This window comes from Aethalodelphis obliquidens, unplaced genomic scaffold, assembly GCF_003676395.1.
Source record: "Aethalodelphis obliquidens isolate GAN/ISIS:26980383/991018 unplaced genomic scaffold, ASM367639v1 scaffold33, whole genome shotgun sequence".
In the NCBI taxonomy this organism is placed as follows: Eukaryota; Metazoa; Chordata; class Mammalia; order Artiodactyla; family Delphinidae; genus Aethalodelphis; species Aethalodelphis obliquidens.
In genome coordinates, this window is record NW_020837977.1 from 14,295,403 (window position 1) to 14,307,776 (window position 12,374).

The window sequence follows — 12,374 nt, forward strand, 5'->3', positions numbered from 1 at the left end:
TGTAAATTCTTTAAATATTTGGTAGAATTCACCTGTGGACCCATTTGATTTTTGTTTTGTTTTGTTTTGTTTTTGGAGGGGAGGGCTTTATGGATTATTGATTCAATCTATTTATGTGTTATTGGTCTGTTCAGATTTTCTATTTATTCATGATTCAGTCTTGGTAGGTTGTTTATTTCTAGAAATTTATTTATTTTCTTCTAGGTTATCCAATTTGTTGGTGTATAATTGTTCCTAGTAGTTTTTATGATCCTTTATATTGCTGTGGTATCTCTTGTAATGTGTCCTTTTTCATTTATGATGTTATTTATCTGAGTCTCTTTTTTTCTTAGTTTAGCTAAAAGTTTGTCAATTTTGTTTATCTTTAAAAAAAACTAGCTCAGTTTCATTGATATTTTCTATTGTTTTTCTGGTCTATTTAATTTCTTTCTGCTCTGATCTTTATTTCTTTCCATGTGCTAATTTTGGGCTTAGTTTTGTCTTTTTCTAGTTCCTTGAAGTGTAAAATTAGGTTTTTTTAATTTGAGATCTTTCTTTTTTTCTTAAAGTAGGCATTAACCTCTATAAAATTCTCTCTTAGATGTGCTTTTGCAGCATTCCATCATTGTGCATTCATTTTCATTTGTTTCCAAATATTGTTTGATTTCCCTTTTGATTTTTTTCTTTGACCCATTTGTTGTACAAGTGTGTTGTTTAATTTCCACATATTTGTGAATTTTCCAACTTTCCTCCTATTGTTGAACTCTAGTTTCATACCATTGTTGTCAGAAAAGATACTTGGTATGATTTCAATCTTAAATTTGCTAAGACTTGTTTTGTAACCTATAAAATGATCTATCCTGAAGAATGTCGCTTGTGCACCTGAGAATGTGTACTCTCTGCCATTGGATGGAATGGTCTGTATATGTCTGTTAGGTCCAATTGTTTTAAAATATGGTACAAGTCTAATATTTCCTTGTTGATTTTCTGTTTGGATTATCTCTCCATTACTGAAAGTGGGGTATTGAAGTCCCGTTCTGGTTTTGTGTTGTTGCTTATTACTCCCTCAGGTCTGTTAGTCTTTGCTTAATATATTTAGGTGCTCCAATGTTGGGTGCATGTATATTTATGATCATTATCTCTTCTTGATGAACTGGCCCCTTTATCATTATATAATGACCTTCTTTGTGTCTTGTTATTATTTTTGGCTTAAAGTCTATTCTGTTTGCTATAAGTATAACTATTTATGCTTTTTTTGTTTGTTTGTTTGTTTCCATTTGCATGGAATATCTTTTTCCATCCCTTGATATTGAGATTGTGTAAGTCCTTAAAGCTGACATGAGTCTCTTGTAGGCAGCATATAGTTGGGTTGTGTGTTTTTTAATCCATTCAGCCATATTAAGTCTTCTGATTGGAGAATTTAATCCATTAACATTTAGAGTAATTACTGGTAGGTAGGGACTTAATAATGCTATCTTATTGATTATTTTCTGACTGTTTTGTAATTCTCTTCTCTCTATCTTGCTGCCTTGCTTTGCAAATTGATGATTTTCCATAGTGGTATGCTTTGATTCCCTCTTTTTCTTTTGTGAATCTGCTATAGGTTTTTGCCTTATTTTTACTATGAGGTTTATTTGAAACATCTTATAGATATAACTATATTTTATGCTAACAGAAACTTAATTTTGCATACAAAAACTCTACCCTTTTATTGCCATCCTTTTGTGTTTCTGATGTCACAATTCACCTCTTTTTATTTTGTGTATACATTAACAAATTATTGTAGCTATAGGTATTTTTAATACTCTTGCCCTTCACTTTTTAATTAGCATTCAGTGGTTAACACTTCACCATATTACAGTATTAAAGTATTCTGAATTTGACTATATACTTACCTTTACCAGTGTCTGGTATATTTTCATGTTACTGATTAGCATCCTTTCATTTCACTTGAAGAACTCCTCTCAGCATTTTTCATAAGGCAGGTCTAGTGGTGATGAATTCCCTCCGCTTTTATTTGCCTGGGAAAGCCATTATCTCACCTTCATTTCTGAAGGACAGTTTTGCTGTGTAAAAACTGGCTGGATTTCTTTTTCTTTCAGCACTTTGAATAACAATATCATCTCACTCTCTCCTGGCCTGTAAGATTTCTGCTGAGAAATCTGCTGATAGCTTTATGGGGGTTCCCTTGCAAGGTATAAGCTTTTCTTCTCTTGCTGCTTTTAAGATTCTATGTCTTTGGTTTTTGAAAGTTCTATCACAGTGTGTCTTGGAGAGGATTGCTTTAAGTTGATTTTGTTTGGTGACCTATGAGCTTCATGAACTTGGATATCCATCTCTCCGCAGATTTTGGAAGTTCTCAGCCATTATTTCTTTAAATAAACTTTCTGTTCCCTTATATCTCTTCTCTCCTTTGGAACCCAAAATATAGAAAAGCAGAGAGAAGACTATAGAAGGTAGTTGCTAATCCCATCACTCACTTATAATTCCTCTTAGAGTTGGGGTGTGTGTCCCTTCAGTTTTTTCTTATAGTTTATACAGTACAAAATGTTACATTCCAAGCTTTTTCCCTGAATGCTATTCTATAAATACTTTTCTATTCATTTAGAGATTGTTATTACTATTAAATGATAGCAAAACATTCTAGTGAAACACATACACCATGAATTATTTAAAGATTTCATACAGCTGTATATTCAGGTGGTTTGTTTAGTTTTTTAATATTATAAGACAACTCTACAATAAGAGTCCTTGTAGCTCAGTCCTTGCACAAACCTCTAGTTATTTTCTTTGGAAAAATTATTAGAAATGAAATTGGTAGGTCAACAATATGCACATTTTTGAGGCCTTTGAAAGACTCACACCCAGCTGCAGTGTAAATATTGGTTAGCATCCAAACATCTTTTACTCTTTAGCTGGGTTTCCTGCATTCCAGCAAACATATTACTGGTATGGTGGACAGGCAGGGTGAGGCTTAGAGAAATAAACTTCAAGGACAACGTTTTGGAATAAAAATGGCTACCTTTTAAATCTTACAAGTATTGATGGCAGCAAGATAAGGGTAAGCTAGAACCAGATTGAATGTGTGTGTGGGCATCTCTGTTTGGTAGCTGTCATCAGGGGTCCACTTTTTCCCACAATAAGTTCCAGACCATCCTGACTTAGGGTGTATACTTGAACTTGCCTGGAATAGCTGCTGTTATGGGATCCTGACTTTTGAACACCTTACACTCAGAACCTGCCACCTCTCCTTTAACTGGCCAAATTCCCAAATAATACTCATCTAAAGCTTGGAACACTTGAAAATAAAGTAACTTCTGCAGGTGTAGTTGCTGTAGGGTAGAGCTCCGTTGGGTAAGTTCTTCATAGTGATGAAATAGAATCATTTAGGACAGAAGGTATATGCAGCTGCGTGAATCTATTTTTACCTCTTGGAAAGACAGCCATTGTGTCATCCGTGTACTATGTCATTGGCTAACTGGTGGCCATTATGTCTAGAGAAAACCACCACCACCATCACCATTACTTCAGTCTTTCTGCTTAGAGAGTAATTGATGATCAGTTCTTAGTACAGGATATGTATTGCTTACATTTAGCAATAAAGAAATAATCACAAATTCCCATAATGTGAATGTGAAATGAATTAGAGCCAATAGAGCATTGCCCATTGTTTACATGTCAGATCAAAATTTCTTTTTGGGGTCTGAACACATCAGATGGCAGAGAGCAGCAGCATTCTTCCTTTTCACCAAGGGAACTTTTACTGTGCCCGGTTTCTGTTTATGCATGCCCAAATTGGTCACAGAGACAAGACTTTGGTGCTTCCCTGGTCTTCCAAGTAGCTGGTGGTGGCAACGAATGGCATTTACGCTGGGAACTCTGCTTGCACTAAACTCGCTTGTGTGCTGGCAAGCAGTCCGAGTGCTGGCTGTCAGGGCCGGCAAACCTGTGGTAGGCTGTTTGTCTCTGAGGTTCCTACCTCCCCTCCTTGTACACCTTCTGCACTTTCTGTTCTTCCTACTTCCTGTCTTGCAGCCTGGGTCACCGAGAAGAAAGCTCTGATAAACCAATTTTCAGTAAGTTGATAACAATGCATGTTACTCCTCCTAGAAATATTCAGAATTTAAAGTAGGCTCCCAAGAAGGAGGACATTCTTAAAAGAGTAATTAGTTCCCAGTGTGTGCTTCACTGCCACTTCCATGTGTATGTACGTCTTTATGGAGACGTATAGGTGGTAAGAGGGCGAGAAATGTCAGAATAAAGCGTAGAAGAATATAGCTTTGTAATGTAGTCGTTTTTATTTGGTCCAAGGATTGTTGATTGATGTGACAATTTGTCAATGTAAACAGCCATTTGGTTGGTGGAAGATTCATTCCTTTTTCATTTATAGTTCTTTACCCTTCATCTGTTCTCCTACTATTAATGGGAGCAGAATTTAGAAGCTGTTAGTGATTTGATTACTATGAAAATCACTGACTGTTTTCTTGCTTTGTTAAAAAAATTCTTCATGGTTCACTGCAGCAAATTTCTTCCTGATTATCCTGGAAACGTTCGCACAGCTCATTGTATTCTTTTTGAAATATGGAAAACATTTGCTACAATTTCTAGTCACTAGCGGAACATGTAGGGCTTTAAAAACGTAAACAAGATAAATGCATCTGGTCCTGTATTTATACTCCAACTCTTCCTATTCTTTTGGAATTCAAATTTCTTTTTAGGTACAAATACCTACTCATAAAAGGCAAAGAAAGATTGAAGAGACTGTATTCAAATAAACAGGCGCTTTTCTAGTGTGATTTCATGGTACATATCTTTTAAATTATTTTATGTGCTTTTATTAAGAAGAAAATTTTACTTTATCCTTTTGGTAATAGGTAGTATACATTAGAATCTATGGGAAGAATTATGTATTTTCGCCTTTAATTTTGTTTGGAGGAATAAACCCTAAAAAGAAAAATAATTTCTTTGGTCTTTTAGGATAGTTATTACTACGTATTGTACAGAAAAAGCTCCATATATATTTTCATTTTATTTGTTACCCAATTTTTAATGACTTTATTTCAATGCACCAGGAGCTTCTCTTTGGGTGGATCAAGCTACGAGGATTCATCTCTGTGAGAAAATAGTTCAGTGTCGCAAAAGAGAATGTCCCTTGTAGGTCTGTGGAGTTGACTCAGCACAAATCAGTAGCTAAAATTCAGGTAAAGGTAATAAATATCTCACAAGAAGACCAAGACTCTGGTCAGAGATTCTTCGTTTCTTAGGCTGTTTCTGAAGAAGTCATTTAATTTCTCAAGTTGCATCAAATGTTGCTCTGATGTTTTAATTTCTTTGATTCACTCTCTCTAAATACCAATAGCATTTACTGTATGAAATTCCATTAGCACGTTGACATTCTGCTCTTTTCTAAAATGGATCATAGCACATAGAAAGGGCATTCAAACTGCCACCACTACCACCATCACTGTCACCAACATCAACAACTTGATTCTGGCTTGGGTTGAAGTAAATTCATCTTTGTGGGATTTCACAGAGCAAAGGTGGAGTAAAGAGGTATCTCCCAGTCATGCTGTGCTTTATTACACACATGGATCCACAGAGGACTAAAGTTGCACTGCAGAAATGGGTCAGGTCAAGCAAATCAATATTTAATTAGCAAAAGAAGTTCACCATTGAAATGGATGGGAATCTCATAGAAAATGGTTCCTGGAAATTTTTCCTTTATTTATTTATTTAGGTATTTATTTACCGTAGGTAAAACGTTATTCTCTGTTTAGAAGAAGTCTTTACGTGCTGATCAAATGTCAGTCCTTGAGGGTTTAGGGTCTTATCCATAAAGCGATTAAGAAAAGTATATGATGAGATTTCTGGAGAAAGCATAGGCTATTCACTTAGTGAGAAAATGAAAGGACTAAATGTTGATATATAAACTTTTTATCATGTGGAACTCAACCAATTCACAGTCACAGTTTTCACACCTAGATCCCCAGGATTCATGCACTTATCAGTCTAAGAAGTGTACGGTGAGTGGCTGCCACGTGTTGGCACTGGGATAACTGTTGGAGATAAAAGGTGAATGAAAATCTCTGTTTTTCGGAAGTTTATAGCCTTGTGAGAAGACAAGACTTCACAGAAATAACTATGGAAATTAAAAGAGGCATGAAAATTGCTGTGACATTCTGATGGACTAACTCCAGCCTGGCGAGAGTTAGGAAAAGCTTCACCAAAGAGGTGACACTGATTGGAGCTGAGTCCTGAAGAAAGAGTAGGAGTTGAAGATGGAGAAGAAAGGAAGGCGTCAGAGGCAAAGTGAACAGCACGTTCAAAGACACAAAGCAGAGCTTCTCAGAGTCCTTCAGAAGCACAGGGGCGGGGGGAGGGTACTCTCTCAAAATGCAGATTCCTGGGCTCACGCAGCTATATTTGGAATCAGAATCTCTGTGGGCGGGGCCTGATAATTTACATTTTGGCAAGCGTTCAAATGTATTCTTATGTATGCCACAGTGTGAGAACCACTGGTGTGGGGGAGAGACAAGAACTTCTAGATTCCCTAATATTATTAATAATGAAGGTATCATAGGTATTACATGCCACAGTGTGAGAACCACTGGTGTGGGGAGAGACAGGAACTTCTAGATTTCCTAATATTAATAATGGAGGTATCATAGGTAGTACATATTACATGCCACAGTGTGAGAACCACTGGTGTGGGGGGAGACAAGAACTTCTAGATTTCCTAATATTATTAATAATGAAGGTGTCATAGGTACATATTACAATTATTATCATAGTCTGGCAGTTTGATGTCAGATAAAGTCAATTTCCTAGGCAACTGTTGTCCTTGCTTTACTCTGTGCTTTTTAAATTTTCATATCTGGAGGACCATCACTGGTTGAGTTGCGTCCCCCAAAAGATACGTGCAAGTCCTATAACCCGCAGTACTTGCAAAGGTGACTTTATTTAGGAAAAGGATCTTGGCAGATGAAATCAAGTTAAGATGAGGTCCTAAGAGTGGGTCCTAATCCAATATGATGTCCTTATGAGAAAGGAGAGATGCAGAGAGAAGCGCACACAGGGGAATTCTGTGTGATGCCAGAGGCAAAGTGGGGAGTTTCGCTGCCACGAGTCAAGGCGTGCCTGGAGCTCCCAGTAGACAGAAGAAGCAAAAAAGGATCCGCCTTCAGAGAAGTCAGAGGGAGCACGGCCCTGCCAACAACTTGATTTCAGACTTCTAGCCTCCAGAACTGTGAGAGAATAAATTTCTGTTACTTAAAAAAAAAAAAAAAAGAATTTCTAGATTTTTCCTGAAAAAAGTCAGTCTTACAATGGAATGTAGAGATTCATCAGGCCCTTCGGGAAATACGGTAGACTGAGTGGTTGCCATATTGGTAGAATTTTTAGGGGTCAGGTGATCCGGGCTGTGTCAGGACATCTCCTCCAAAGCACTGCATCTTACCCTGTCTTTCACGAAGAAGGGATCACAATGCCTGTGTGGCCTCTTTGGACTGTAGAAGCAGCAGGTTCCACGGCTGGAAATACTGCTCTAGCTCCCATGCTAAGTGGACCAAAACGCTACTTACGAGCTCTGAATGGGACCGAGTAGGAAAGGTCCCTGCAGCAGGTGTGGGATGTATCAGCAGCGGGGCAGAAGGTGTGTGGAGCACGTGGAAGGCCTCAGTGGGAGAATCACTAGGCAGGCCCCCAGCCTCCGCTGTGCTCAAGCCATTTCAGAGCAGCATGGAATTACACACTTTTGAAAAGCATCTCCTGCTGTGTTACTGGGCTTTGGAGCACCCCGTGACCATGCAGCTGGATCTGTCCATCATGAGCAGGGCAGACCTAGTAAATCATAAAGTCAGGCTGGCCCAGCAACAATCCAACGTGAGATGAAACGGAGAGTCCAGGATTGAGGTCCAGCAGCTCTAGTGGGCAAAGCAGACGGCGTGAACAGCAGTGCACACCCCAGTGCGCCATGTCTGTTGTTCCTTCCCCCAGTGGCTTAGCCCCATAGCCATACAGAGCTTCCCACTGGAGGGAGAAAAAACCCATGCTTGCTTGTAGAGAGTGAGCTCGTTAGGTGGGTGCAAACTGCAAACGGACCACCACCATGTTGCAGGCTCCCTGCGAGGCGGCCTTGCTAGAGTGTGGTGAGAGAAAATTCTTCCAGTGGGCAGTGCACCTGGTCACCCACTTTAAAATGAAAGAGAAGTGGCCCAGCGTTAGAAATCAAGAGAATCCTGGGAAATAGTGAATGGCCTGGCCAACTGGGCAGGGGTTTAGAAGGAAAAAGATTGGAAGACCACGGCTATGTGTGGATGGACACATGGAGGGGACCTGACGACCTTTGTGTCACATGTTAACACAAGACAGGGTAGCCTCAGAAGAGACACTAAACAACGGAGCAGACAGAACGCCCCAGCCTCATTGGTAACCACCCTAGTGCTGGCGTGAGGAGCCCCTGAATGCAGGGGCCGTGGTGACTATGCAAGGGCCCAACAGCACGGACCTACACCCACCAAGACCCGTCTGGCTGTGGCTGCCATAGAAAGTCTAAACTGCCAGCTCAGAGAAGAAGTATGAGAGCTTCTGTCTTCTCCAGAGCCCTGCCCTGGATCACTTCCGTCCTATCCCAAAGAGGCTTCGGATTCACCCTCAGAATAGCTTCTTGAAAAATCCGAGAGATTGTTCACTTTGGAAACACTACCATCATACCTAGAATTCTTAAAACTTTTCACCTGCTGAGCTGCTAAACTGGACAGATCCAGTTTTCTTATTTTTAGTTTTTCTTTTCCTTTGTAGATTATTACAGGATATTGAATACAGTTCCCTGTGCTATACAATAGGACCGTGTTGTTTATCCATTCTATATACAATAGTTTGCATCTGCTAATCCCAAACTCCCAATCCATTCCTCCCCCACTTACCCCTCCCCCTTGGCAACCACAAGTCTGTTCTCTATGTCTATGAGTCTGTTTCTGTAAGATCTAGTTTTAGTCCTAGTAGAAATAAGATTTGACTTAAAATTCTTCACGTTGTCTTTAGACAGTTAATAAACTGACATTTATTGAAGAAGTCAGTTTTAATAGCACTAAAATAGCATCACAGAACTCTCATGTTGGGAGAGGTGGAGGCCTCATGCAAAGGCCATGGGTGAGAAGTTGATTTTCTTTAAAACTCCACTTCCCCCATCTTTTAAATCAAATGTGTCTCAATTTCTGTAGGAAAACTCAAAAGCATTAATATTACCTTTCATCAGTTCACAGTATCTCATAATAACGGGTGAAAATCTCATAGAATGTACTTTAAAACACCAATTGTGTTTGAGAGAAAAAAACCAAAGTGATCTTTCACAGAAGCCACCGGTCATATAAAAGACCAATTCCATAGCTTGGAAAACATAAGAACATTCATTTGTAATGTTTGTAATCCGTCAAGATGTGAATACACAAAAGTCTAGCTTTTGAGAAATCCATTCTCGGCAGGAGAGCAATTTCCACCGACAGAAGTAATCCTTGAATCAGTTAATGAATTATCTGGAATTTCAACATCCAGATAAAGCCTGCTTGTTTGGGATAAACCTGCTTTGTGGCTCCAAATTTGTAAAACTTTGCCCCGCCCTGTATTTTGAACTTTATCAAAGTGACTGGTAAAAAAAAAAAAAAAAAGTCTCTATAGGATTTTGCCCTAGAAGGACAGCATCATACAATGATCTCTGGAGGTGCGGTGTCACTACAGCACAGGACAAAAGCTTCTCTGGTTTTCAGTGATAGAAATGATCACGGTGTATACTGTACGCTGACGGCAGAAGAGGCGTCTACATTCCTTCACCGCAGGCAACTAGGCAGAAGAGCCGAACTCTCTGAATGCCTGATGAATAATCCAATGGCACATGGAACTTGAAAGAGAACAGGAATTGCCTCAGGCATCTTTCCAAAGACTGTGCCTTTGGGAGGCCTCTGCTTTTAGAGATTTTGGTAGCAAAATAATCAGTGTTTCTTGTATTGAATTAATAGCTTAAAATTGAATGAAGTCATATTAGGAACTTACACCTTTGTTTTAGGGAAGACTTAGCTTTGCACTTCCTGGGGTTCCGACACCCTTCTGAAAATCTTGTACACCTGCCTCGCCAGTTCTACTTCTCAGCAAGCGCTTGGCTCTCTCACTGTGCTGTGTGCTGTGCCCTGAATTCTCTCCAGTCCTAATGCCCCCAAGTCTCTGCTCTGTTGGAAATCCTCCCCTGCCACCCCTGCCTCCTGGTATCCTATCCATTCTTGAAGATCTAGTTCAAATATCTCTTCCTTGAAGAAACCTCTCATCTGTACAACAGGGATCAGTCTCTCCGTGGTAAGATCGCTCACAGAATTCTCACATTCAGTCGTGTTAATGAAACTGAGCAGGACCCTGTGGGGCTCCTGGGCGTGGAAGCCTTTCAAACAGTTGCTAATCAGGGAAGGGAGGGGATGCAGAGATGAGAGAGGAGCAGTAAAGAAACAACAGTGCCACCTTGGGGCAGGGTCCCAGCCCCCCCCCATAAGGGAAACACATAACAATATCTTTAAGCTCTTCTGCAGAACTAAAACCCCTGAACCAATGCAAGATGCTAACTACTTGATGAAGTATATTCTTCAGAGATCAGGAGACCACCCGGGGCCAGATTAAAGGAATGCGCGGGGGGTGGGGTGGGGTGGGGGGTTGGGGGCCTGCCCTGCACACACCCTGCACCTTATCAGCAACCCTGCCCTTGAACCATCGCTATAAAACTCACCAAATCCTCTCAGGTTGGGACACATAGTTTCTGGAGGGCACACGTCCACTGTGTCTCCCTTTGCCTGGCAGAGCAATAAAGCTGTTCTTTTCTACTTCACCCAGAACTCTGTCTCTGAGATTCGATTCAGCACCGGCGCACAGAGGCCGAGATTTCGGCATAGGGTTTCGGCTAATGCAAAACCTATTTAGTACAAGTGTATCTCCTTCTCCGAAACACAAGCTGAGACGGGGACTTGCCTCCCTTTTCCTCCCCTCCCCTGCTTTGCACACAGCCTGTGCAGGCGTCTACTTCCTGCATGTCAACACTTAACACAGACTCCTGCCACTGAGGTCTGAACTGTCTGCCTCCCACCCACCCCACCCTTCAGCAAGATTGTAAGCTTCAGGAGGGTGGTTGTTCTGGAAGTATCTTGGGAGTCATTGTACCCAGTGTTCAAATCACGTGAAGAGCGCGTGACCCACAGAAGACGTTTAGTATATATTTGTCGCTGCTTTATCCCTCTGCACTTGCTTTCATAGTGTGATAAAATTAGTAATGATTTTTTCATTTGGGTCAAACTGCATTAATTAATAAGCCTTCCCAATCTGTCAAGTGCTTTTGGAAATGAAATAATATTATCGTCGTCTAAGCCCAGTTCGCTTCCTCTAAAGCAGAGGCCAGGCACCATTATTGAATGCTTTGGAAGATTACCAGATTGTTTATACAGTCGAGAGTGAACTTCTGCAGGCACTTGGCCTCTCTTAAATCAGCAAAAGCCACAATGTTGGATCCAAAGGAAGGTACACAAATGAACACAGGGTACATTTCCAGTGTTGTAACTTTTCCTTTAACAAAAGGATCTGTGGAAGCAACCTGTAACCCTATGTGTATTCCTGTGACTTCTCAACAGGTAACACTAAGGAATTGTAGCAAACTGGAAACGATCATGTGCTACACTAAGTACATTAGAAATACGTACGATTTATACCTGTGGTTTTCTAATTTTGTAATGTGTAATACAACTGTGAGGATTTGGTACAAGAGTTGGCAGAATGTTTTCGTCTAAACACTGTTACATTAACTAACTGGCTGTTCTGCAGGGGAAAATGTAACTTAGGAAAACTTCAGCTGAATGGCGTGAATGTGCGGAGTTCCAACTCCTTGACCGCAGTGAAACCCTATTACCCAAGTTTAGAAACTGTTTACATAAAATAACACTGAATCTTAGAACTTCTCAGATATGCAAACCCAAGATTAAATAACAACACGAATGACGCAAACCAGGGAAAAGGCTGTTACCCTTCTCTAAAATAGGTCTTTTCATGGAAATAAAATAGGTGATATATATTTTTTTCTGAGTTAAAATTTGGTTCATTTTCATTTAGGGTTGCTATTTGTTCACCATTCTCCCAGCTGCATAACATCTTTGGAATGTTCTTAGAAACCAAAGATCCAGACTCCTTCACTCTAGTGAAAAGAAAATACAAATGCAGAGTGGAGATTTTATGCCCAAGCCCGTATTTTGAATTCTGCAGGGGGCGTCCCACAGACGCTACTTCCAGTTCTTTCATAATCACTGCTGACATTTTCCAAGAGAAGAACAATGAAGTTGAAATGCGGTGAAAGCTGATTGTGTGAATTTATTTGG

At 40.1% G+C, this 12,374-nt stretch overlaps 1 protein-coding gene across 4 annotated transcripts in view; it reads left to right on the plus strand.

The window, feature by feature from the left end:
• The window catches only part of CA8 (carbonic anhydrase 8 (inactive)), a 210,672-nt gene that overhangs the window by 83,779 nt on the left and 114,519 nt on the right, over positions 1-12,374 (plus strand). The gene's annotated exons all lie outside the window — the stretch shown is intronic.